The sequence below is a fragment of the Fukomys damarensis genome, unplaced genomic scaffold, assembly GCF_012274545.1.
Source record: "Fukomys damarensis isolate Sample0158 unplaced genomic scaffold, DMR_v1.0_HiC HiC_scaffold_19, whole genome shotgun sequence".
In the NCBI taxonomy this organism is placed as follows: Eukaryota; Metazoa; Chordata; class Mammalia; order Rodentia; family Bathyergidae; genus Fukomys; species Fukomys damarensis.
Window position 1 is genome coordinate 50,141,053 of NW_022900931.1, and position 23,640 is coordinate 50,164,692.

The following is a 23,640-nucleotide window of genomic DNA, read 5'->3' on the forward strand; positions in this document are numbered from 1 at the left end:
TTGAAAATTTTTTTTCAACCTAAAATCGCTCTAATTTTTGCCAAGATTGAATTCTTCCAATAGGTTTGGAAAATCACACTGGGTCATGCAGAGTCCCTTCCACTTCAAGGTTTATCCTTCGTCTGCAACATCATCTCCCTCTCGCTGCATTTGACATCTAACTTTTTCAGTGTTCTGGTCTTGGTTTAGTTTTTTATTTTTTTGTATCATCCTCAGCACGTGGATTCCATCCTAAAAGTAGCTACACCACTGTCATTAGAGCCAGAAGAAAGGAAGAAGAACTAAAAAGTTTCCAAGGTGAGTCAGCTTCATCCCTTTCCTTTGAGGGACTTTCCCAGAGGTACTACCCAACAATTTGTATTTGCATACCATTGCTGAGAACGCGATCATGTAGTACTCCTACCTGCAAAGAGATGTAGGGAAATCTAGACATTGCTGTCCCCAGTTTTCACTAAGTAAGAAGGAAATACTGGCTGGGGAACATTCCGTGGTCTCTGCCACACCCTGTCATGCACCTTGGTTTCCCGTGCTCATGCATCATTGTTGCAAATAGACCGAAGATTTTAGCTGAGACAAGCGATCTACAGTCCTCCAGGTGTTTGTTCCCCCTCAAGCTGTGAAAAATAAGTCAAATCCTGTTTTACAGTTTCCATGCCGATAGAGAACTCAAATCTATGCACTATAAATGGGATGTGTTTCAGCTTACTGTTTTTGGAATCAAAGTACAACTTAACAAAATGTCGTCTGATTTGAGGCTGTGACCACCCCCATCAATTTTCCACCAGACCTCTACTGCATTGGATTCAAGTAATTGCACTCTAAATAGTCTTCATGTTTATTTGGCAGGAACACAACTCTCATAGATATTTACATAGTGTATGATTGTAACTTCTGGATCTGAAGCCACAGCCTCTAGGGGCTGCCAGTGAAGACAGGATAATTGAATATGCACAAAAACAAGATCTGGAGGACATCTCTGGAAGGGAAGAGCAGGAGAGGTAAAGAGACTGGGATAGGAATGCCAGAGTTAGATCAGGAAACTGGACTTGGGGAGGGGACCAGTAAAGGAGATCTAGAAAGAGATCTAGCAGGTGCTAGGACGAGTGTCCTTTGGTAAGAGAGACTTCTTAAAGAGAACTTTAGGTTTGCCCAGTGTTGCAGTGGCCATCACATTTAACCACTCCTTCCCTTTGAGACCCCCTGGAGAGTCAGTCGCTAAAAGCCGGAGTTATTGATTAATGCTGTTAGAACTGCATTTGCAAGATGTTGCCTTGTCAAAATATATCCGATGAGAAAGCAGAGACCTGGGTATTGAGGTTCAGTCTCATCGTAACCTATGACACCCAGCATCTGCTCTACCAAACCCAGTGAGAGCACTGTTGTGTGTGGTGGGCTCTACACAACCTCCAGATAAGCTGTGAGAGATAAGAATGCCGATGTCTGCTGTGTATCTGAAGGTCTGGTTCTTTGAAGAGATAAAACAAAATTGCAAAAACTCTAAGCCAAACTAGCCAAAATAAAGAGAGAGAAGACTCAAATACAGATAAGGAAGACATTGTTATAGATGCCACTGAAATCTTGAGGATCATTACAGAATTATTTTTTAAAAATTAATTTTATCATACACTTTAGATATACATACATAAGGATCACATTCACCACAGGGAATTTGTACTTGTACATAATATATATCAATTCTTTTTTTTAATCCCCTTTTCCTCCTCTCCCCTGAGTCTCTTCCCCTTCTTATTTACAAAAAGCTTTGTTTCTATTTTTTCTTCTGTTTTCTTTTTTCCTTTTCCCTTCCTTCCTTTCTCCTCCTCCCTCCCTCGTTCCTCTTCCATTTTGAACATTTGCTTCCTATTTCACAATATCTATTACACATTTTGGTTCTTATTTACACTTTCAGTTTCTCACACCAGAGAAAATGTGATATTTAAACATGTGTGTCTGATTTATCTCACTTAAAGGTGTGCTCTCAAGGTGCATCCAGTTACCTAGAAATGTCTTATTTATCCTTTATGGAAAAGTAGTACTCCATTGTATTAAATGGCGTACGTTGTCTGTCCAATCTGCTAATGGGAATTTGAGATATTTCTAAGATTTAGCTTTTGTAAATTGTGCTGCTATAAACATGAGTATGCATAGATCACAGTGGAATAATGCTTTTAATTCTTTTGGAAAGATACCAAGAAGGGGGATAGCTGGGTCAAATGGAACTTCTAGTTTTACTTTTATTGAGGACTCTCCACACCGATTTCCATGGTGGTGGCACCAATCTATCTGCACGCCCACCAACAGTGGAGAAGGGGTCTGTTCTCTCTATAGCCCCACTAGCATTTGTTATTGATTGGTTTCTTGATAACAGCCATTCGTCTGGAGTGAGATAGAATTTCAATGTTGTTTCAATGTGCAACTCTTAGATTACCAGTGATGTTGAACTTTTTAAAAACATATTTATTTGCCATTTCTCCTTCTTCATCTGAGAAGTGTCTATTCATTTCAGTTTTGGACTGGGTCTTTATGTATTTATTTATTTATTTTTCCACTGGGTCTTTAAATTTGAGGGGTCTGATTTTTAAACAATTTTTTCTAGATATTAGTCCCTTGTCTGAAGAACAGCTGACAAAACATTTTTCCTACTCTGTGGGTTGTCTTTTTACTCCTTTGCTGGTTTATTTGGTTGTGTAAAAGTTCTTTAATAAGGTGAGTTCCCAGTTGTTGATTCTTGGTGATATTTCCTGTTTGACTGGGATTTTGCTCATAAAGTCTTTGTCTACACCTATGTCTTCAAGAGTTCTACCTATTATATTTTCTAGTATATTTAGTGTATCTGTTTTAATATTTAGATCTTTGATCCATTTCTATTTTAGTTTAGTGCATGGTGAGAGATATGGGTCTAGTTTTGTCCTTGACATGTGGAAAGCCAGTTTTCCAGCAATATTTATTAAAGAGCCTATTTCTTTCAGTGAAGGTGTTTGGCCCCTTTTTCAAATATAGTTGAATGTGTTTGCAGTTGTACCATTCTATAATTTTGAGTTGTTTCTATATCTTTTAGTCTGTCTCATCAATACTTGAGTCTATTTTGGGGGGCCATGACCATGCTGTTTTTATCACAGTAACTTAACAGTATAATTTCAAGTCAGGGATTGTGTTGCATCTGTTGTAGTTCTCTGTAAGGTTTTAATCATGAATGGGCATTGGACTTTGTCAAGTGCTTTTTCTATTGAGATGATCATGTGGTTTTTGTCCTTGGCTCTGTTAATATAGTGTATTATATTTATTGATTTGCATATGTCGAACTATCCCTGCATTCTTGGGATGAATCCTAATTGGTCATGGTGTGTAATCTTTTTGACAATTTGCTGCATTGTGTTTGCTAGTATCTTACTGAAGATTTTTGCATCTATGTTCATTAGGGAGATTGGCCTGTAGCTCTCTTTTACGGTTAGCTCCTTTGCTGGTTTTGGTACAAGGGTAATGAGTTTGGGATTATTGCTTCCTTTTCAATTTCATTAGGATTTCAAGAGTAGTGGCATTCGATCTTCTCTAAATTTCTTGTAGATTTCAGCAATGAATCCATCAGGATCTGGCCTTTTCTCTGCTGGTAGATTTTAAATTACATCTTCAATTTCATTGACTTTGGTGGTTTATTTAGAATATATCTTCTTGACTCAGTTTTGGTGATTCATGTGTATCTAGGAATTTATCCACTTCTGTGTTTTCCATCTTATTAGAATACAGTGTCTCAAAGTATTAATGATGTTCTGTAGTTCTGCAGAATTTGTTGTGATTTTACCCTTTTCATTCCGATTTACATGGATCTGAGTCTTTTCTTTCCTTTTTATGATAAGATTGGCTAAGAGTTTATCAATTTTATTTAGTTTTTCAATGAATCAACTCTTTGCTTCATTGATTCTTTGAAATGATTTCTTTGTCTCAGTTGCATTAATTTCTCATCTAATCTTTATAATTTCCTCACTTGTATGAGCTTTGGACTTGACTTACTCTTCTTTTTCTAAAACCTTAAGTTTCAACATTTGGTTATTTACTTGAGCTTTTTTACTATTTTCCTGACGTGAGAATTTACTGATATAAATTTTTCTCATAATATTGCTTTCATTGCATCCCATAAGTTCTGGTATGTTGTACTGGCATTATCATTTAATTATAGAAACTAATTTCTACTTTAATTTCACCTGTGACACATTGTTCAAGAGGGTGTTATTTAACTTCTGTGTTTCTGTGGTTTCTTTTGCCATTGATTTCCAATTTCATTGCACTATGGTTTGATAATATGGAAGGGATAGTTTCAATTCCTTTGCATCTACTTAAGTATGTTTTATAAGCTAGTATGTGGTGTATTTTGGAGAACACCCTGTGTGTAGCTGAGAAGAATGTATATTCTGATCTTGTGGGCTAGAACACTTTGTAGACATCTACTACATCCATTTGTTCAAAAATTTGGTTTAGTTCTGATACTTGTTTTTTGATTTTTTTGTCTAGTTGGACCTGTCTATTTGTGACAGTGGGGTTTTGAGTTCCCCCTGTTATAATTGCATTAGTGCTTACTTGATTTTTTGTGTCCATTAATATTTGTTTTATATAGTTGAGTTTGCTGATATTTGGTACATATATATTTATTATTGCATTGCTTCCTCTTGCATTGCTCCCTTAACAAGCATATAGTAAACTATTTTGTCTCTCTTGATCAGTCTTAGATTGATATCCACTTTGCCTGCAAGTAGGACAGCTACCCATGCTTTCTTTTGGGGTTCCTGTCTCATGGAGTATTGTTTTCCATACTTTGACTTTCAATCTATGAATTTCTTTTTAAGTTAAGTATGTTTCTTGTATGCAGCATATTGTTGGATATTGTTTTTTTTTAAATGAGGGATAGAATTCAGGTCCTGGAGCTTGCGAGGCAGATGGCAGCACCATTGGATCTTGTTTCTTAATCCATTCTGCCAGTCTATTTCTTTTGATTGGTGAGTTGAGATGGTTTACATTGATGGTAATAACTGATATGTATTGACTTATCCTTGTCATGTTATTTTCCTATTGTTGGTTCCCTTTCTTTCTCCTTTGTTTAATTACTTGCCTTGCCTGGTGAATTCATTCTGTTGGGATTCATAGAGTCAGAGTCCTGTCATTTCTTTCTAGAATATCTTCAGAATGTTTGGAGTGCTAGTTTGGTGGTCATGAATTTCTTCAGGTGCTCTTTGTCATGGAAGTATATTATTTCTCCATCAATTTTGAAAGGGTTTTTTTTGGGTACATCAATCTGGGTTTGAGGTTGTTTTCTTTTAGGGCTTAAAATACTTCACTCCAAGCTTTCTTGAACTTAATGGTTTGTGTTGAGCAGTCTGCTGTAATTCAAATGGGCTTTCACTTATAAGTGATGTATTTCTTTTGTCTAACAGCTTTTACTATTCTGTTCCTGTGTTGAATTTCCAGAATCCTGACTATTATATGTTTTGGCATGGAGTTTGTTTTGATCTTGGCTAATTGGAGTTCTATATGCTCACTTATCTATATGTCAAATTCTTTTTCCATGCCTTGGAAGTTTTCTGCTATTACTTTCGTTAACATGTTTTTTATATCATTTGCACTATCTTAGGCCTTTTAATCCACTCCAATCAATCTTATGTTCTTCTTTGCATCTTCTAGCAGTTGTTTAATTGATTTTTCATGGTGCCTTGCTATTTTTTTTTAATTGGTATCTGGGATCAAACTCAGGTCCTTGTGCTTGCAAGACAGGGGGTGGAACCACTGAACTAAATCCCTGGCTCCTCCTTATTATTTTTAAGAAATCTTTCTTTTCATGATAGCTAACTGCAATCCTATATTGTATATCTGATATTCTGTCCTCACATTGGCTCTTTCTGCTGTGTATAGTTTCAGTAGAATTTTTTTTTTTTTTGGTACTGGGGATTGAACTCGGGTCCTTGCGCTTGCAAGGCAGGCCACCTCAGTAGAATTTTTAATCTTCTAGATATCTGTTTAAATTTATGTCATAGATTCCATTTATTTCCTATGCTGGGCATTCATGGTTTCCATCATTTTCCTGTGCTCCTCTTTGTAAAAAATCTTTATCTTCCCTAGAGTTACTAAGTATGTCTTTTACTATGATCACCATCTCTGACATTATCTGAGAAACTATTTCTGATTTGATTTTTTTCTATAGTCTCATTCATTTGCTTTGTTACTCCTGCTGTTACCACTTAAGAGACTGCAGGTGGATGGTTTCTTAATTGTTTCATGTCATTGGCCCCTTGGTTTGCCTTTGTTAAGCTGGAAGTCTAGGGTTGCGTCTTGCTTTGTGTCATCTCCTTTTATATTTTCTTTTTGTTTAACTCCTGGGTTGATGCTTGTAAATATTTTATGATAGATAACTTTATTGCTAGTATTTAAAACGCTTAGGAAATGACTACTCAGAGGTGTCTTCCAGGTGAGATAGCTGTTGTAAGATTGTACCTCTTTTATTTATTGAGGATGAGGAAACTGCTGCCTATTTGGCCTAGCTCTTGGTTCTTTGGCACTGACCTATAGCACTGTTTATGACCTTCAGGCAATCTCAGTCTTGGCATACCAGGAAGACCAACTTATTTGAACAACTGTGTCATTTTGGCTAAAGTAATACAATCAGTAATAACAGTAGCATGAAATACAGTCTATATAACTGTGTCAAACTGTCAAACTGTGGTACTGTTAATTTGCCACCTTTAACCATATGAACAGGAGTTGTAGTTATATTACAAAATCTAAAGCAAACCATAATTATGTACAGTAAATATGCCCTCATTATGGTGATTTTACCCTCAGGAGAGAAAATTTAGAAGGGATTAGGGGAAAAAAAGAGAAATAGAAGAGAAAGGATTAGAAGCAAGGCTGGAGGACAAAGGAAGATTACACAAGCTTTGAGAACTGGTGAAGACAAGAGGGAAGGAAAGAAGGAAGAAAGAGAAACAAGAACAGAGCAAAACAACAACAACAACAAGCTAGAAACAGTGTTCTCACTTGTATAAAAATAAGAACAAACAGTCAAGAGAAAGAGGAAAAAATAAATTAAAAAATGAAAAAGCAAAGGAAGGAAGAAAAAAAAAAAAGTCCACTTCAGGGAGTATCTCTGCTGTGACTAGTTGACAGGCACTGGGCAAAGAGTCCAGATCCGTGTTGATTGGTTCCAGCAACCAGAAGTTGAATTATAGCAATACTGGATAATCCCAGCCCACCCGGGCCTTTAACTCCACTGAGGTTTAGGCTGCTTCTTGTTGCTGGCTGTGAGGCTGGCACTTGAGTCTTTCCACTTGCAACACTGTGAGTGCCTCCTGCAGGCTTGAACTCATCTTCCTGCTGGCTTAAACTCAACTCCCTGCCAGTTTGAATTTGGCTGCATCACAACCTCACCTTTGGAGCCACTAGATAGAGTCAACCCACTGCTGCTCTGAGTTCTGACTTCGGTTGGTCTCTTTCCAATATGGCTGCTGGTGAATTGCTCTCTCCTGGGGGACATCTGAACCTGAATAACTCATCAACCACTGCAGTCTGCAGCATCCACCACTCTGTTCTACTGGTACATTTCTTTATTTTTTAAATTAATTTTATTGGTACATTTTAGATGTACAGTAAAATGACATTCATCATTGGAAATTTGTACCTTTACATAATCTATCTTGGTTCTTATTTTTTCCCTATTCCTCTGCCCTCCCTTCAACTCCTCCTCCCCTTCCTATTGGTGCATTTCTCTGTGGGGGCCTCTGGGTTTACCAGTAGTCAGTGTGCCTCTGCATGTTCAAGCTGCCCATCCTACACCATCAACCCAGGCTTAGGGAAAAAGCGCTGCTCACCACCTCCCTTTCCTATGTTGTGGTCCCTCTCTTCATTGTTACCATGGGCTCTAGTTCTTGCTTCAGATCCTTGCTGGGTCTCAGGGACACACTTTCCTCCTCCTCTTCTTCACATTGCTATACTCTACATCTAGATTCCAAATATTGGAGAAGCTGTTTCTCTGCTGCTTACCATTCTGCCATCTTCCCAGAAATCTCCAGGCAATTATTTTTTTAATTGGTACTGGGGATTAAATACAAAGCCTTTGCATTGAGCTATGGTCCCACCCATTTTTTTTTTTTAAATTTGAGACAGGGTGTCTCTAAGCTTCTATATTGCCCAGGCTGGGCTCCAATTTGTGGTCCTCCTGTCTCAGCCTCCCAGATTTGCTGGGTTGTGGGTCTGCTCCACCATGCCCACCTTAGGGAATATTTTGAGAATTCATATGCCAATGAATTAGAAAATTGCAAAGAAATGTACAAATTTATAGACACTTATGACCTACAAAAATTAAAGCAAGGTGTTTAAAAAACTCTACTAGATAAACAATAAATTACAAGATTGCAGCAGTAAATAAAAACTCTCTGAAGAAAGGAAATCTCAGAACTAGATGAATTCAATGATGAAGTTTACTAGACTTTTAAAGGAAATTAGTCCAATGCTCCTCAAACTATTCAATAAAATAGAATGGTAGAGAGCTCTTCCAAACTCATTGTAGAAACCAATATTAACCTGTTACCAAATTCTGTTAAGGATACAACAAAGGAAGAAAAGTGTAGACCAACATTCTTGATGAAAATACATTAAAAAATCCTCAATAGGATACTTGCAAACTGAATTCAACATTGTATGAAAAAGATCATTCATTATGATAAAATTGTTTCAAGGTTGGTTCAACATATGTATATTGCCCAGGTTTCCAGTACTTGACAAAAATACCTAATGAGATCAATTTAAAGAAGGAAAAGTTTATTTTGGCTTATGGTTTTAGTCCATGGCTAGTTGCCTGCATTGTTTTTAGGCAACTGACAAGCTCTATAATGAAAATTATAGGGCAGCAAAAAAAACAAAAACAAAAAACACACAAAAACTGTAAAGACTTTCTTTGCTCATGGATTAGAAGAATTAATACTGTGAAAATAGTTATACAATTGAAAATAATATTGAGTCCCTTTTGTTATTTTTTTACTTGTTTCTCTTCTCCATTGTGACCAGGGTGGAGAGGGAGCTCAACACTATGTCACATTTAGAAGATATTCAGGACTTGGGGACCAGAGGGCATGAACATGTCTTTAGGAATTTAGAATAAATTTGTTCTGAGGGATTCTTGAGGTGAAGACCACACCTATGTGTTGCAATTACAGGGAAATATTTTTAAAAACTCATCTTGAGAGAAAACTGAGGATGGAATAGGTTGTCCCAAAGATTATGAGACACCTGGAAACATCTATGAGTATAGGTGTTCAGCCACACAGGTTATTGATACATATTATTTATTAAAATGTTTTTATATTTTGGTTTGTTTTAGACAGGGTTTCACTGTGTAGTCCAGGCTGCCCTGAGCTCACTATGTAACCCAGGGTGGCCTCAAACTCACATACCTTATTATTTATGATTGGTTGATTACCATTAATTTTTAAAAACCACTAAATATCAGTGCTGTTTATTAGAGGGAAAAAAAAGTCACTCACTGAAAAGAGGTCCAAAAAACTTCAATTCTAGCAGTGACTCTGTCAGTCTGGAAGCTCAGTAGATGCTGAGGGGCAGAGAGGACATCTGAATTTTGATGTCCCTTTGGGGTACAGCAAAGTTACAAAAGTTCCTTCTGTTCTTTAGGCACCTGCAATAAGGGGGTCCAAGAGAGGACAGGCAATGGCTCCCAAAGAAGTGGAGTCATAGAGCGGAAACCTTGGCATCATGGCTGCCCAGTGTGCATTTGACTGGCTGTCTGTGTTCTAATGGCACTAAAACTGGCTTGTTTTAATTACAGTTCCCTAGCAACACAGAACCATAGGGTGATGGGTAGCTGGGTAGACAGACAGAAACATAGATAGATTAATAGATAGATACATAGATAGATAGATAGATAGATAGATAGATAGATAGATAGATAAAGAGGGCATTTATTAGAGAAATTGGCTTACATGATTATTGAGGCCAAGAATTCCCATGATCAGCCATCTGCAAGCCAGAGGCCAGGGCATGCTGGTAGCTTGCTCAGTCCAAGTCTGAAAGCCTCAGAGCCAGGGAAGCTGATGGTATAATTTTGAATTTGAATCCAAACAGCTGGGAAAATGGAGAACTGCCGGTATAAGTCCTAAAGTTGAAAGTTTGAAAAGCCTAGAACTCTGATGTCCAAGGGCAAGAGGAAGAGAGTATCTCAACTCTGGGGGTGGGAGGACAACCCTTATTTTTCCATTTTTTCTTGTTCTATTCAGTCCCTCCACTAATTAGATGGCTCATTCCCACACTGAAGGTGTGTCTTCTCCAACCCAGTCCACTGACTCACCCACCAATCTCCTCTGAAAACACCTTCACAGATATACCCAGCACTAGTGCTTTACCAGCTACCTATCTTTTCATTCCTTAATGCAGTCAAAATGACACCCACAGAACCCCAAAAAGTTGTTTTCCTAATGTCCCTGGTATGCTCTGTCCTGAAATTTCATTCAGCGCTTTTCTGAACTTACCTAGAACCATCCAGAAACAGAGGCATTAAGCACAAAGACCAAGAATCTGGGCTTTGGAAATAATGTAGACAGACCCAGTTCCTCCTCCTCGTCCTCCTCCTTTCTCCTCCTTCTTTCTCGCATTGAGTTTATTGGTACTTTTTAGGTACAAAGTTACATTCATCATTGGGATCTTGTACCTTTACATGACAGATCTTAGTTCTCATTTTTCCCCTTACCCCTGTCCTTCCTTCATTCCCTCCTCCCTTTCCTATTTACAAAAACTTCTTTTTCCATTTTTTTGTTTTCTCACTTTTTTCTTTTCCCTTATTTCCTTTTCCTTACCCTTCCCACTTCCTCTACACCTTTAGCCCATTTCTTCCTACTTCACATTGTCAGTTATACCATTTGGATCTTATTTACACTTTTAGTTTTTCACACCAGAGAAACTATTTGGTATTTACACATGTGTGACTTATTTATCTCACTTAAGACTATGGCCTCAGACCAAGTTCCTTCTAACTGTTATTTACTAACTACGTGACCTGCGTATATACATTTCCATCCCTTTTTTGGTGTTTTGTCAAAGAGGATTTATATTTCTTTTTGCTAGGATGATCAGTTTTCATTACTGCCCTTTATTACATAGTCAATGAATTTAATCTTGCTTAATCCACATTCATGTTCCCCTTTTGAATGGGAAGTCAGAAGTAACAGCAAAACAAGTAGTTTGCATGATGATATCTCAGAGAGGCCACAAGTGTGGGAGGGTTAATTTCCTAATGCTAAATTACTCTTAATTAGTCCAATAATATTCCAATGCTGGTCCTTTGGACATCTCTGATCTGAAATTTAGGCCCTGTGAATGACTGAGATTCCTGTGATTAAAAAGCTCTTCTGATAATGCTAAAAAAAACAATTCAGGGAAAGGCCCTAAGAAAAGAGGAAAGAGGAGTTGCAGGGGGATCTGTGCCCAGATTGAGAAGTGTCCCTGAGGTCACTGGACATCACTGCACTATGCTGCCCTGGCATAGAGGATGTTACACTAAGAGCAAAAAAGGAGAGCACCCTAAGGAGCCCCACACACTTCACTCCTGGGTGCTCCCTATCCAGGCTTGGGAATATTCCAGTCTTCCTTACTAAGGAGATGATGATTTTCCTTAATCTGCACGATCAAGGGAGCCATCTCTGTTCTTCCTCTTCTTGAGGGTCTGCTGATCTTCTGCATATCCACACAGTTCTCTGCTGTGTTACCTGGGCAGGAATTTTTTCAGAGATTTAATTCATTCAGTCATTCTTTCTGTCTTTCCTTTTCTTCTTCTTCTTCTTTTTTTTAAATGAATGGAGACATTCCACTTCTTCCTGAAAAGACATAGGAAAGAGAATACATATGTGATGATTATCTAGTCTAGCACTAGTATGTCAATGTTAAGCGATTAAAAATGTATTTTATATAGCATTTCCCCTCCCAGATCCAGAAGGGATGCAGTCATTACTTTTAAACTGTTATGTCTCTTTAGTCTCCTTCAATTTAGAACATTTCTACAGCTTTTTTTGTTGTTTTCTGCATCATTGGTATTTTAATTTAGTTTTAATTACTATCATGATCATCATCACCATCAGCACCATCATCATCATCATCATCATCATCATCATCATCATCTTGTGCGCGTGCATGCGTGCACGCATGCGCACGCTCGCGCAAGTAAATGGGGATTGAATCTAGGGCCTTATATATGTTAAGCAAGCATTCTACTAGTGTGTCACACCCTGAATCCTCATTTTCATTTAAAGAATTTATTTTCTGGTCTCCTTTTGCATTGTGGACCTAACCCCAATGTTTCACAGAAATTCCCAGCAAGAAAAGTACCTTAAGTGACACTATTCCATACGGCCAGCGAACAGTGAACATTTGTTCTTCACTGATGGTGTCCATTTTCATTATCTAGTTTAAGCTGTTGTCCTCCTGTTCCTCTTCTCTAAAGTTACATTTCCCCCTTGCATCTAATAGGTAGTTTTGAGGGAGATATAGCAAGACCTGTTGTACGCCCCACTTTCACCCTGGAGTTATGCCATCAATACCTAAATTAGTGCTTCCCATGGGGGTAAGAGGATGTCCATATTCCACCTTTAGTGCTCCCTAAGCATTTGACACTGGACAGTTCACCTCCTTTGTAAACCAGGGCCTGAGCTTCTCTTTCATATAAACTTTAGTGTCAATCTGATCTGTTTTAATTTAATAATGAGAAATTCTAACCAAAAAAAGACATCTTTACTCAAGTCCACTTTTGTGTATTCAGGAGTGTCTTAAAGTTTGTTTTTATAGACTTTGGACATCTCTTGTTAGATTATTCGAAAGTGTTTGATGTTTTTAATGCTCTTTAATTTTTCTCATTCATTGTTTTTCTTCCAACATAATTATAAAAATAGCTTTCATTTCTTGGGAATATAAATAATACCGACTTTTGCAGGTTAATTTTATATTATGTTCTTGAGTTATGCTTATTATGTATTCTTTAGTGGTTTTCTGATGTATTATAATGTTATCTGTAAAGATAAATGGTTTTCATAGTTTCTTCTTATATCTGTTTTCTGCATTTGAAATGCATTGGATAATGCCTCCAAATCAATGTTTTGTTTTTTTGTACCGGGGATTGAACTCAGGCCCTTGCACTCATGAGGCAAGTGGTGGAACCACTGAACCAAATCCCCGACTTTAAAGAATCAGGTTCTACTTTAATTATATTGTTTCTGCTTTTTGTTTGTTTGTTTTTGGTACTGGGAATAGAATTCGGGTCCTTGTGCTTGTGAGGCATGTTAGGGACCTGATGCTGCCGCCATCACAGGCTGCATGTTCTTGGTTCTTCTTGCCTCTTAAAATGACCTTATGCTCTTATCTTTAGTTTCCTCCCGCCAAGGCCACAGCAGTCCAGAGAAGTTAAACCTGTTTCTGCAGGACTGACTCCATAAAAGACAACCTTTTCTGTGATAGGTTAAAAGGAGCCCCTTCCTCATAAGTAAGCAATAGCCCAGCCCCAAAATAATAAACGGACCTTCCTTTCTTTGTTCTTCTCTCTTCCCTTTCTCCTCTCTCCCTAACCTGCCTTCCTGAATAAAATCTCCTGTTGGACCTCTTGGTGTGTGGCCTAGTTGTTGAGCGTCCCTGTGCCTCTAGGAGGCAAGCGGTGGAACCACTGAGCTAAATCCCCAGCCCTCAAATCAGTGTTAAGCAGTGGCCATTCTTGCCTTATACCTGATGTTAGTGGGACTACTTCTAATGTTTGCTTATTAAATAAGATCCTGGATTTAGGATTCAAGTAAATATATTTTTAACATATTAAAGAGGAGTCCATAAATGCCTATTTTCCCAAGAGATTTTTTACAATTAAAAAGTGAGTGTTCAGTTACCTCAGACACTTTCAACATGTATGAAGGTAATCATGTTTACTTCTTTAATACTATTTAATATTACATTAACATATTTTTCAATATTAAGCCATCCTCAAATCCCTGCTACAAGCCATGCCTGATCATAATGTATTTAGATTACTTATTAATCTTGACTGATTAAACTACTCCTACGCCCTACAATGGTTTCTTTGACAGAGCTTATTCTAAATTTAGACCTTATGTATGATAGTCATTATCATGTTGAAAAGCTTTTGGTCTGGTTACTCCAGAGTCAGTTGTTTATTATAGAGGTATATAGGTTCATGAGGAGGAGGAGGAGGAAGAGAAGAGAAAAGAAGAGAAGAGAAGAGGGGAGGGGAAAGGAGGGGAGGGGAGAGGAGAGGAAACAAGCATTTTCTCCAGGATTGAGAAATGTCAAAATGTCACAGGGTGCTGTTATACCCTATAGCAGCAACTTGACACTGCAATGAAAGAATTCATGACACGTGGCCAAATTCATGTTCTGTTATGAGATGTATATACAGTAACACAAATGTGTATCTTACTTTGCAACTAAGAATATGATACAATAGTTTCTGATGTTCTAATTCCAGGGTTTCCTAATTTAGAAAATGAGTTAATCAGTTGATCAAAGGAATACTATTATTTCCAATCCCATATAAATTCCATTCTTCCAGATTCTTCTGCTTGCCTTCTATGTGTCTACACCATTCATTTTTCTCGTACTTCGCACTGGAATTTTCACTTTCCTTGTGTCAAGATATTTACTGCTATTTTACGGTATCCCATGATCGTTTAAAAAGACAGAAATGGAAGAAAAATGAAATAATATGAAATGAAGGCTAAAAATATATGACAGAGTCCCAGTGTTTTATATGCATTATTAAAAAGGCAAAGATAGAATGGAATTAGAACCTTTAAAATAAAACAGACTAAACTGTCTTCCTTCACTTTTAGTTCTCTCCATGCTTAATATGTCTTTCAAAATTTTTATTCAAATACCATTAATTTAGCCAGTATGTATGCCATAGTGTTTTGGGTGGCCATCACAGAAAGCCTGAGACTAAAGAAATAATAATAGCTCAAAGTAATACAGAAAAAAATTAAAATAGAAAGCATTAAGAAAACTCTGGTTCTCCATTCTTTGGTCTCTTCTAATACTTTAAAACTTTGGGTCAGATCCCTGTTCATCTCTGCACACAGACATGTCAGTCATTTAAAGAGTGTCTGTAATACATGATTTATCAGCCCTAAATCTACCTAGTCTATCTCATCCCCCTTCCAGACTGAGGATACCAAGAGCCACTAAAATAATTTTCAGCATTTACAGACACACCCAAATGCCTCCAGTTCCCTGGAATTGATAGCTAGCAGCCTCCAGCCATTGTCCTTACCCTACAGTCACTCAGGTTCCAGGAAATGCAGAGTTTCGTGGACCATCCCATCATGAGATGGCCTCCCCCAAGTGGGAACAAGTGTTCCACACTGGAAATCAAGGCTGCTCCCTCCCTCACAGGAACACGCTCCTAGGAACCCAATTGCCCTTCAAACCATAGGATTCCTCAGACTTACAAATGCAGAATTGAGTCAAGGTTCAGCTGGACCCTGTCACCTCAGTGATACAGAAAAGCTGGCCTCATTCTTACGTGAGCAGGCCACTGTGAACTTCTGCGTCAGAGTGAGCCCCTCCAAGCTGGAGCCTTGTTGCTATTTGTCAACACTTTCTAACTCTGCCCAGTGAATCTGCCTGTGCGTCCTGAGGTTGTTTATCCTTGGCAAGAGTGGAAAACTTACTTGATGGGAGAAATTGAAGAACGTATCTCCTTTTGAGGGGAACTCCTCTGGTGTCTGTCACTTTCTCACCACTGGACAAAATACTTGCCACACACCCACTTATTTTGACTCACTTTTTAAAAAAAGAGGTTTCTGTCCAGGCAGAAACAGCCTGGTGGAAGTGGCTCATGTCATGGGGGCCTGGAAGCAGAGAGGGAGAGGGGAAGAGAGCTATACGCCTCCAGGTCACACCTCCAGTGTCATTCCTGCCACCAGGCCCCACCTCCTAAGAGCAGGTCGGTGATGTCTCCCAAACCTCACCTCTGAACATCTGAAGCTTTGGGGGAACGTTCCTTATCTAACTATACTATAAAGCCTGTCCTATAACAAGCTCATGATTCAGAACTGGGCAGCTACCTCTGGTGAGGGATTCAGGCTGTGTTATAACAGCCAGGGGGCTTGTGAGAATGTGGCTGGGAGGCATGTGAGAATGACAAGCAGGCATGCAGAGAAGGGAGGAGGGAAGATGGGCCTGCTTTATCACAACCTCCTCTTGAGAGAACTGATCCATTCCAGTGAGAACTAATCCAGTCTCACAAGAAAGACACTCCTTCCTCTTAGCAGCCCATGCACATGATTCAGGGATAGGAGGATTTGTGGTCATTTTTGCAATATACCACAAATGATTATTAAAATTGATGAAAAGTGTATGTACTACCTATTCTACATCTACCTACCTACCTACCTACCTATCATCTATCTGTCTATGCATCTGTCTGTATGTCTTCCTGAGTAGAGTCCAGATGAAAGTGAGTTCCATCACATTATAAGAGAGAACATTAGGGAGAACCAAAATATCCAGAGTATTTATTTGGCCATTTTTCTGTAGATGGAAGTGATATAATTTTCTTTGGAATGTAGTTAATAAAATTGACTTTTCACATAAGATGTTAACTATGATTTTACTGTGCATAGTATTGAGGTTTTAGCAGGCTTAGGAAAATAAGTTCTTGACCTAATGCAAAGGAAAATAAGCCACTGACCATTTGTATAGAAAATGCTAAGTGATTGGGAGACTGCTTTTTGTGCCCTTCCTGTAACACTTAGGCTTTTAAGAGAAGGCCAAGAATTTGTTAATATAGATTGGTAGTGAAGAATTATTTTTGAGAGCATTATATGAGTTCAAGAATGTTATATTTTCTTCTACTCTCTATCCTTAAACCAAATAATGGAGGCTGCAGAAAATCTCCTATAAAAATGCACACATTCTTTCTGGATTTGGGAAGGCCCAGGCACTAGTATCTGACTTACATTTGAAAATGTCTAACTGTGAGCAACTGACTGGAGTTCCCTGAAACAAACAAACAAACAAACAAACAAACAGTATGATGAGACAGAGCAGTGTCAGAGATAGCTGGCACATTCTGATTGCTAGGGAAGGAGCATGTTTCCTGTATTTCACTGTGAACCAGGCCTGGGTCATTTTGAAGGTGACCCTTGTCCACAAGGAAATATTCAAGATGAAGTGACCTCAACAGATGTCTTATCACCACCTCTTATCTTTATTATTTCCTTTATTCGATTATTTTGAATTTACCTGAACTTTTTCTAGGTTAAAACCCAAGTTTAGATAATGAATCATCTACATCTTTTCTGTTTATAAGCACTTAAAGCTGTGAAATTTCTTTTTAGTGTTATATGTGACATTTTAAACTTCTAATTAAGCTTGATGTTTTCCCCTTAATTCATGGCTTACTGAGAGGTATCATCTTAACTTCTAAATATAGTGAAATTTTTGTTTATATTTTACTCGATTTCTAATTTAATTCCTTTTTGATCAGAGAATTTTCCTCTTATGATTGAAATCCTTTGACACTCAAAGGCCATACAATAAGTGTGATTTGAATATATTCTACACACTTGGAGAAAAATCCTACATTTCTGAGTGTGGTGTTATCTAAATACCTATTAAGTCAAATTAATTGATTGTATTGGTCACATTTTCCATATCCTTATTGATACTCTTTTTTGTTTTTTTGGTACCAGGGATCAAACTTAGGACCTTGCACTTGCGAGGCAGGCATCAGCAGCACCGCTGAACTAAATCCCTGGTCCCCCTTATTAATTATATTGTCCAGCTTTATACAAGTATCTAATTCTTCTTTTCTTTCTTTTTTTTTTTTTTGTATCCTGGATCAAACTCAGGACCTTGCACTTGCAAGGCAGGCAGCAGCACCACTGAGCCAAATCCCTGGCCCAATAAATAACTATTTCTATGAATATGGGAGGAAGGAAGAAGATAGAGCCAAGGGAACAGTGACCAATTAAGTTCCGATGGAGAATGAAATATGTAAACAGAATTTTGTCCAATTACTTCACTAGAAATATCAGTTAACTGAATCCTGCTTATAGGCACAGGTTGATTTCTTAGCCAAGAAATTTTTCAAACTCCACATGCCACCATGCTTCTGTAGGAAGTCTACCGGTGATCATTCTCAGAGTACATCAGCAGAGTTTGAGATAGCTCCCTTCATCTGATCTGTGTTCCTGGCACACTAGAGTCGGCACTTTCTCCAGGGCAGGGCTTTTTGTTGCGTTTCTAAAATCTTAACTATTATATGTCTATGCATAGATTTTTTTAAAATCATGGCTAGTTGGAGTCCTGTATGTCTCAGTTATCTGTATGTCAAGTTCTTTCCCCCACTTGGGGAAGTTTTCTGCCATTACTTCTGTGAACAGTTTTTTAATGTTGTCTGCACTCTCTCCTATTTCTACATTGACTCAGATTAGTCTTATTTGACTCTGTATTCATTTTTCTGCTCAGGGAAAAACTCAATTTAAAATTAGTGAGAAAGCAATCTAACAGGGTGTTCTTGGAGTCGGATCTTCAGGATTTTCCTTCTCTTTGGCAACCAATATTGGCTCTGGCAGCTGTGAGGGCAAAAGAGGTTTTAACCAACAAGGGGGATTATTTATCAAATCTTCTTAAACAACAATATAAATCTAGAGTGAATCACACATAGTTTGATACTTTTCTTTTTTTACCTCCACAGACAAACCAAGAGCTTGCGCGTTCACTTTTTAAAAATGTTCAATCATTAAGAAAAGGGGAAATGGTTATAGCATAATTTGAGACTATTTTATTTTCTGTCACATCTATCTGTTTGACCCATTGTCAGTTACGTCTGTCTTTGTCCACACAAACAAAAATGAAGAGGCACACAATCACAAAGAACACACAGACAAAGACACCAAATGGATCCAAAACAAAAACCGAGGCAATTATTATGCCTGCGTGGGAGCGACCCACTTTTACCTTAAACAACACAAATGAACAAATATTCTCTATACTCAGATGAGCGAGCAAATGTCTCTCTCAGATTCGGATTGAGCGAGTGATCGCTCTTAGTTTCAGATTCAGATGAGCTTATTTTCGTTGCTAACTTTGAAATTGAGGGTGATAGAGAATATCCCCAGGCTGCTCTTCCTCTTCTTCCTCCTCTATGGTTTAACTCTCCCTCATGTCACTGTCATCTCTTTATCCCATTTCCAACCTCTTTTCAGGAATTAGTGGCACACTTTTGTTAATAAAAGAGAGGAGGAAATATACTGCTTTCCAGGCCACACTGAAAGGGGAGGTGCAGATCCAGAGAAGAGGATTATAAACCCTAACAGGAATCAGGGCTGGGTAGGGTAGGACAGAGACAGTTTGATCACACATACTAAGGAAAGTCATTGTCTCTTTGGTGAGGAAAAATTGAAATTTCACAGTACAATATTCCTAAGGCTAGGTGGGAAGCACCCAGGAGTGAATGTGAACGTGACTCCTTAGGGAGCCCTGATTTCACTGTTAGTACAACATCCACCAAGCTAGGGCAGCATAGTGCAGTGATGCCCAATAACCCTAGGGACACTTCTAGATCCTTAGCCAGTTCCTTTTTTCCTTTTTTCTCAAGGCCCTGTGGTGAGCTGTTTATTTGGACATTATGAGAAGAGATTTTGACATGGGAATTTACCCTTCATGAGGTCTGTTTATGTTCCAAGCTACCCTATAACTCTGCCTTGGGATGCAGCAAGCAGGGGCTGGGTAAAGCTAACATCTTAGAAACTGAACTGCTCTCACTTGGGGCTTCTGATATCATCAGGTAGCCTTGCTTTGCTGTCACTTTTGATTTCCCCTTGAAAAGAGGAACAGAAATGTGGATTAGGCAAGATTAAACTAAATATTTATGTAATAAAAGGCAGAAATAAAAACTGATTGTCCTAGCAAAAAGAATTATAAATCTAGTCAACAAAACTCTCAAGGAATGGGCCAGGGAAGTATCTTGCTCACAGTCACGAGGTTAGAAAGTGACTGAGTTGGAATTGGGTCTGTCTGCCTCCAAAGCCCAGGCTCTTGGCCTCTGTGCTTCATGCCTCTGTTTAAGAATAGTTCTAGGAAAGTCCAGAAAAGCTCAGTGACCCTCCAGGACAGGGCAACCTGGGACTTAAGGACAGTTAGGGCTACTTTTGATTGCATCAGGACCTAGCTAGTAAATGCACACAGGGCAACTTGGATTACAGAGTTTCCTCACTGTGACTCTGCTCCTTTGGCTGCCATCACTTGACCTGCCTCTTGGACCCCTCCTCCTGGAGAACAGGAGAACATTATGGCTTTACTGTGCCTATGAGAGAGGCCACAGCCTAGATGTACTGTCTGCTCCTCAGCATCCACAGGGCTCCCAGACTGACAGTCACTGTCTTCCTTAGGACCTCTTTCCTGTGAGTGGCTTTGTTTTCCTTCAATAAACAGACCTGAGATTTGGTGATTGCCATAAGTACCGAGTTATCTATTAACAGCCCATGTGACCAAACACCTACAGACACAGATACCTCATGGTCACAAGGGCTGTTAGAGGCAACTCGTTCTTTGTTTTTCTTTTTTCTTATGAGCTAAAGATGTTTCCCTGTAGTTTGCGTACATAGGTAGTCCCTGCTCCTCTTCCACAGAACACGTTTATTCTAAATGCTTCAAGATTGTGTTCACAAGTCCTGAGTCCCGAGTCATGACACTATTCCTTGTGTAATGTGATGTTGAGCTCCTTCCTCCTGATGGATTCCTGGGAGGACAAATGAGAAACAGAAGGGAATAAATGCTGTTGTTCACAGGCATGTACAGCTGTAAACAAGAAAGAACAATCAAACTCATCACAATCCTGTATTTTAGATCAATTACTCATAGAAAATCAGCCCAGAAGAGACCTGGTCATTTTGGTACACATCTCAGAATGGCATTCCCAGCCCAGCCATAAAAGACAATGTCAGAAGGAATAGCGCCAAGAGATGCTATTTCTGGTGAATCTAAGGGCTCAGTGATATTGTTTATCTGACAATACACTCACCCATTCATGCATCCATGGAGCCAACAGTCATTTGTTGAGTACCGAGTACTAGGAATGGAAGGGAAAACAACTCAGATGTTCTCAACTATTCTCACAGAGTCCACTGATAACTGTCGTATTCATCGGAGGGATTTCACCTTGATGCCAAGACAGGAGGATGTAGAGATGGACCTTTGTGACCATACCCAGACTGTGCATTCTAACTTCAGATGTGTTTCCGATGTGTTGGTGTCCTCCAGAAAATTACGAACATTTACACAGCTTTGGACTTCCCCAACCTGTGCCTTCTCTCCTATCTCCTTCTTCTAGGCAAGTCTTTCATTGAGAATCTCTTAACTCCCTAAATGTCTCTGCTTCTGAAACTCTTTTCCCTCTCTTGTGGTCTACTGGCCAGGCATCCTTTAAAATGCTGAGCACTGTCTTCCATTCTCTGAGCAACTTCCCATACTCTGAACTTTCTAATACTGTCCCTTCTCCTAACCCTTCTTCCATAAGGACTTTATTTCCAAGACTTATTTCTTGGGTCTTGTTTTTTTCCCCATACCCCTGCCCTGCCTTCAATCCCTTCACCCTTCCCTATTTACAAAGACTTTTTTCCCCCATTTTTCACATTTTTTCTTTTCCCTTATTTCCTTTCCCCTCCCCTCCCCTTTCCTTTTTAGCCATTTTCTTCCTATTTCACACTATAAATTATACCATTTGACCCTTATTTACACTTCTAGCTTTTCACACCACAGAAACTATTTGGTATTTACTTATGTATGCTATTTTGCTATTTATTTCACTTAAGAGTATAGCCTCAATGTGCATCCATTTAGCTATAAAAGTTTCTACTTTCTCATTCTTTTTGGCTGAATAGTACTCCATTTTATAGAAAAACCACATCTTCTTTATCCATTACACATCTTTTTAAAATCCATTTATCAGTTGATGGGCATTTGGGCTGTTTCCAAGATTTAGCAATTACAAACTGTGCTGCTATAAACATGGGTGCACATATATTGCTGTGGTATGATGCTTTTAATTCTTTTAGGAAAGTAGTTAGAAGGGGAATAGCTGGGTCAAGTGGGACCTCTAATGGTAGTTTTTTGAGAAATCTCCACACTGATTTCCATACTGGTTGCACCAGTCTACACTCCCACTAATAGTGGAGAAGTGTTCTATCCCCCCACAGCCCTGCCAGCATCTGTTGTTGGTTGATTTCTTGATAATAGCCATTTTTTTCTGGAGAGAGGTCAAATCTCAGCATTGTTTTAATTTACATCTCTTGAATGACTGGTGATATTGAACTTTTTTTCATGTATTTATTTGCTGTTTCTACTTCTTCATCTGAGAAGTGTGTATTCATCTCAGATATCCATTTTCAAATTGTGTCTTTAAATTTGGGTGGACTAATTTTTTCAATTCTTTATTTGTTTGGTACCTGGGATCAATTTTCAAATCTTGATGTGTTCTAGATATTAGTCCTTTGTCTCAGGAACCACTGGCTAAAATTTTTCCCACTCTGTGGGGTGTCTTTTCACTCTCTTGGTGATTTCTTTGATTGTGAAAAAGCTTTCAACAAGATGAGGTCCCCCTTGTTGATTCTTTGTACTACTTCCTATGCGGACTGGGTTTTGTTCATGAAGTCTTTGCATACTCCTATGCTCTCAAGAGTTCTACCTATTCTATCTTCCAGCAGATTTAGTGTTTCTGTTTTAATGGTTGGATCTTTGATCTGCTTTGATTTTAGTTTTGTGAATGGTGAGAGGCATGGGTCTACTACTTTTAGTCTTTGACATGTAGAAAGCCAGTTTTTCCAGCACCATTTATTAAAGAGGCTGTCTTTCTTCCAGGGAAGATGTTTGGACCCTTTGTCAAAGAAAAGATGGCTGAATGTGTTTGAGGTTCTTTCTGCATCTTCTATTCTGTTCCATTGATCTTCAGGTCCTTTTTTTTTGGCAGTGCCAAGCTGTTTTGAACACAGAAGCTCTGTAGAAGTCCAGAGTTAGGGTGGCTCCTGCCTTGCCTTTGTGGCCAGGAATTTTTTTGCCATTCTAGGTCTCTTCTGATTCCAAACGAATTTTAGGAATGATTTATGTAGTTATGTGAAGTATATTAATGGTATTTTGATTGGACTTGCATTAAATTTTTCAAACAATTTTGGGAGTATGGTCATTTTCACTATTTTGTTTCTTCCTATCTATGAGCAAAGGATATCTTTCCATTTTCTGATATCTCTTTGATCTCCTTTTTCAGGGTGCTGCCTTTTCAGTGTAAAGGACTTTTACTTCCTTTGTGAGACTGATTCCTAAGTATTTCATATTTTATGCTATTATGAAAGGTGTTATTTCACCAATTTCTCTCTCAGTGAGTTTATTATTTGTTACAGAAATGCTATTGATTTTTAGTGCTGACCTTGTATCCAGCTACACTACTGAATTTGGTTATTAAATGTACACCTCTTTTGGTAGAATTCTGCAGTTTCTTATACTTTGTTTTCTGTAAAGCATTTTTCTTATTGTGAAGCGGTTTTCACATGCTATTGCATTATTAGACCAGTGTGTGTGTGTGTGTGTGTGTGTGTGTGTGTGTGT

The 23,640-nt window shown here is 38.5% G+C and overlaps 1 protein-coding gene across 1 annotated transcript in view; it reads left to right on the forward strand.

Annotated features, from left to right (window-relative positions):
* Cd5l (CD5 molecule like) overlaps positions 1-23,640 on the forward strand; it is a 108,340-nt gene that overhangs the window by 71,525 nt on the left and 13,175 nt on the right. The window contains exon 3 of the mRNA XM_019210132.1: positions 217-297. The gene's annotated coding sequence lies outside the window, so the exon portion shown is untranslated. The remainder of the gene's footprint in view (positions 1-216; positions 298-23,640) is intronic.